This window comes from Zalophus californianus, chromosome 1 (genome assembly GCF_009762305.2).
Source record: "Zalophus californianus isolate mZalCal1 chromosome 1, mZalCal1.pri.v2, whole genome shotgun sequence".
NCBI lineage: Eukaryota > Metazoa > Chordata > Mammalia > Carnivora > Otariidae > Zalophus > Zalophus californianus.
The window spans coordinates 167,603,949-167,608,546 of record NC_045595.1 but is presented as its reverse complement, the minus strand read 5'-3'; the positions used below and the strand labels follow the sequence as shown (position 1 = coordinate 167,608,546).

The 4,598-nt window shown below is 41.2% G+C and overlaps 1 non-coding gene across 1 annotated transcript; it reads right to left on the bottom strand.

The window, feature by feature from the left end:
- Positions 1 to 1,213: 1,213 nt before the first annotated feature.
- LOC113919051 lies at positions 1,214 to 1,317 on the bottom strand. The gene has a single exon (XR_003518793.1). It is a non-coding gene; the product is annotated as a U6 spliceosomal RNA (small nuclear RNA).
- Positions 1,318 to 4,598: the final 3,281 nt, after the last annotated feature.

The window sequence follows — 4,598 nt, the reverse complement described above, 5'->3', positions numbered from 1 at the left end:
ACTTGGGATTTAAACACAGTTCCTTTAACTTTAAATCTGGTATTTTTTATGGTATCCTTGTCTTGATTACTATAATCTGGGAAGTAGGCTCCTAATCACTGACTAGCAGCATTTGTTTTTAAAGACTTTAAAATGTTTGGGTGAATGGTAACTCTAGGGATACAGAGCAGGTCAGTGTTGCTGGACAAAATCTAGCATCACTATGGTGGGCAGAATTCTAAGATGGCTTCATGGTATCTGCCTCTGGTGTTATTCCTGTGATTACATTATGTTACATGACAAAAGTAATTTTCTGGATGTGATTAAGGTTACTAATCAGTTGACCTTAAGGTAGGGAGACTATCCAGGTGCACCTGATCTAATCACATGAGCCCTTTAAAAGAAGAGTTTTCTCTGGCTGGTCACAGAAGAGGAAGTTAGAGAGATTTGAATCCTGAGAAAGATTACACCTACAATTATTGGCTTTGAAGATGAGGAAGGGGGGCTGTGAGCTGAGGAACGCAGGTAGTTTCCAGATAGCCAGAAAGAAAATGGGATCTCAGTCCTACCTACCCAAGGAACCGAATCTTGCCAACAGGCTGAATAAGCTTGGAAGCAGATTCTTGTCCAGAACCTTCAGATAAGAGCCCTGCCCAGCTGACTCCTGGAGTTCGGCCTTGTGTTATTCCATGCAGAGAGTACTGTCAGGACCACTCAGCTTTCTGACCTGCTGAACCGTGAGACAATAAATGGTTGGTGTTTCAACGGCTAAGTTTGTGGTAATTTGCTATGCAGCCATAGAAAACTAATACAATAGATAACACAGGATTTGGGCTTGTAGTAAGTTTTATGCATTTTCTGCTATTCTTCTTCCCCCCAGTTTTATTGAGATATAATTGATATACAGCACTATATGTAAGTTTAAGGTGTACTGTATAATAACTCGACATATATACATTGTGAATGGTTGCTACGATAAGTTTGGTTAACATCCATCACCTCATATAGTTACAAAAATTTTGTGATTTTCCTTGTGATGAGAACTCTTAGATCTGCTCTCTTAGTAACTTTCAGATATACCACACAGCAATGTTAACTGTAGTCATCATGTACAATACATTCCCAGGACTTACTTATCTTGTACGTGCAAGTTTGTACCTTTTGACCACCTTCACCCAATTTCCCCACCTCCCACTCCCTTCCTCTGATAACCACAAGTCTGTTCTCTTTTTCTATGAATTTTTTTTTTAAGATGTTGTGTGTCATCCTTGTGCAGGGGTCATGCTAATGTTCTCTGTATCATTCTAGTTTTAGTATATGTGCTGCTGAAGTGAGCATCTTGCTACCTATCAAGGCTCTAAATCAGGGTGCCTGGGTGGCTTAGTCAGTTGAACGTCTGCTTTTGGCCCCGGTCATGATCCCAGGGTCCTGAGATCAAGCCCCGTGTCAGGTTCCTTGCTGGGCAGGGAGTCTGCTTCTCCCTCTCCCTCTGCCTCTCCCCACTGGCTTCTGCTCTCTCTCTCTCTCACTCACTCACTCTCTCTCTCAAATACATAAAATCTTTTTTTTTTTGAAAGTCTCTAAATCAGGAAGGAAGGTTTTCCAATAAATGGAGGCACTCATCTTAGCATGTACGATCATTGTGCACACTAGCAGAGCCCTTAGTTTATGATGCTTTGCTTTTGTCCATCAGTTTCTGACTATAGACAGGAAAATTTCAAGGAGAGGAAGGTCTAGCTTTCCTATTGCCTGTGTTTTCAGAAAAGTCTTTAAGAGGGTCCTTGAGCAGGGGAAGGTAATTAGGGCAGCCTATCTGACCATCATTAGCACTGGTTCATTATGCAGTCAGACTAACCATTACCTCTGGTATGAGACTGGCGCAGATTTTGAAGAGAATGTACCCTTAAGCTCTGCAGCCAGCCAAGATTTCAGATGGTAGAACTTGCTTAAAAGTAAGGGGTCCCTGGGTGGCTCAGTCGGTTAAGTGTCTGCCTTCAGCTCAGGTCATGATCCCAGGGTCCTGGTTATGGAGCCCCGCATTGGGCTCTCTGCTCAGCCGGAAGACTGCTTCTCCCTCTCCCGCTCCCCCTGCTTGTGCTCTCTTGCTCTCTCTCTGTCAAATAAATAAATGAAATCTTAAAAAAAAATAAACATGGACACTTACTTCAGGAACTGGTCAACAAATCGTTAATGAGGATACTTAGGAAGATGAGAACTGAAGTTACAGTTTCTTCTGTGGCTCAGAATCAGAGAGGATGGGCAAGGGCTAGGTTAATGGGCAGCTATTTCTCCAGCTATGCACATATAACACAAATAAGTGGTTAGACACTTATTTGGGGTGCCTGTGCATGATTCATAAAGAACTTGTTCCTTATAAAATTTACTGCTGAATGACTCATTGTAGGATGATGATGAAGATAAGGCTTTTAAAGAGTTAGGCATCCATCCTTTTAAAAATTGACTTTGTGAGGTATAGTTTACATACAATAGGTTAAGTGTATAGTTCACTAAGTGCATACACCCATATAACCATTACCACAGTCAAGATACAGCACATTTTTATCAACTAGACAGTTCCCTTGTACACACTCCTTTGCAGTCAATCCCTCTCTCCACTCACTGTTCTAGGCAACCATTGATCTGATTTCTATCACCGTAGATTCATTTTACCTCTCTAGCATAGCATACAAATGGAACCATACAGAATGTACTCTTTTGTGTTTAGCTTCTTTCACTCAGCATGGTGCGAGAACCATGAGATTCACCCACATAGTTGCATTTGCTAGTAGTTATATTTTTATTGCTGGATAGTAATTTATTGTGTTAATAGCACAGTTTGTTAGCCATTCATTTATTGGTGGACACTTGGGTTGTTTCAATTTTTGGCTATTATGAATAAAGTTGCTATGAACAGTCTTTGTGTGGACATATGGTTTTGTTTCATTTTGGTAAATGCCTAGGCATGGAGTAGCTGGTTCAGATGTTAAGTGTATGTTTAACTTTAAAGGAAGCTGTCAAACTGTTTTCCAAAGTGGTTTTACCATTTTTCACTTTCATTGGCAATGTGGAAGAGACCCAACTATTGTCCATCTTCCTCAATACTTGTATTGTCAGTGTTTTTTAAAAGTTAGCCTTTAAATTTGAGAAACAAGACAGAGGATCATAGGGGCAGGGAGGAAAAAATGAAACAAGATGAAACCAGAAAGGGAGACAAACCATAAGAGACTCCAAATCTCAGGAAACAAACTGAGTGTTGCTGGAGTGGTGGGGGGTGGGAGGGTTGGGGTGGCTGCGTGATGGACATTGGGGAGGGTATGTGCTATGGTGAGCGCTGGGTATTATATAAGACTGATGAATCACAGACCTGTACCTCTGAAACAAATAATAAATTATATGTTAAAAAAAAGAGAAACTAGTAGGAAGGGAAAAATGAAAGGGGAGGAAATCGGAGGCGGAGATGAACCATGAGAGACTATGGACTCTGAGAAACAAACCGAGGGTTCTAGAGGGGTGGGGGGTGGGGGGATGGGTTAGCCCGGTGATGGGTATCGAGGAAGGCACGTTCTGCATGGAGCACTGGGTGTTATGCACAAACAATGAATCATGGAACACTACATCAAAAACTAATGATGTAATGTATGGTGACTAACATAACATAATAAAATAAAATAAAAAAAAGAGCCTTTAAAAAAAGATTTATTTATTTTGCAGGGGAAGGGACAGAAGAAAAGGGAGAGAATCTCAAGCAGACTCCCTGCTGAGCATGTGGCCCAAAATTGGGGTACAAATAGGTTAAATAATTTTATTGGGGTGTCCTATCTGCTAAGGGGTAGATACAGGAAGTCTATAGAAAGTCCTTAACAATTTCCATTATAGAAATATACATAGCATAAAGAGTCTTAGAGAGAAACACAAAATTTAGTAATGTGTACATGAGGAGGTAAGTTTGTGAGGGTATTTGTGAGCATGTGTGAGTATGCAAGAGTGTGCATGGTATGTGAAAGCTCATACCTCAGAGTCTTCCCAAATGTGTTGTTCTCCCTTGACCACTCCTCTTCACTTTTAGTCAACTTAACTTATCCTTAGGGTTTAGCTTTTTTTGGGGGGGGTAAGGGGCAGAGGGAGAGAGAGAACCTTTTTTTTTTTCAATAGGATCTTTTTTTTTTAAAGATTTTATTTTGAGAGAGAGAGAGAGGGCACAGGGGGAGGGGCAGAGACAGAGGGAAAGAGACAATCTCAAGCAGACTCCACGCTGAGGGTGGAGCCCACTGCAGGGTTCGATGTCATGACCCTGAGATCATGACCTGAGCTGAAATCGAGTGGGCGCTCAACCGACTGAGCCACCCAGGTGCCCCGGGGTTTAGCTTTAATATCACCACTTGAGGGAAGCTTGTTCCATGCTTTCATATTATGTTGCTCTTTTTTCCTATCACAATTGTAATTGAATTTACAGAAATATTTACTTAATGGATATCTTTTCCACTGTACTGCAGGCTCCATGGGGCCCATTTCCCACCGTGTATCTAACACGTAAGAGTTTCAGGCATGGAATATGTGCTATTTGTTGAATATGTGTATTCTGAGTGAATGAATTAGTGAATGAATAAATATCCAAGAGT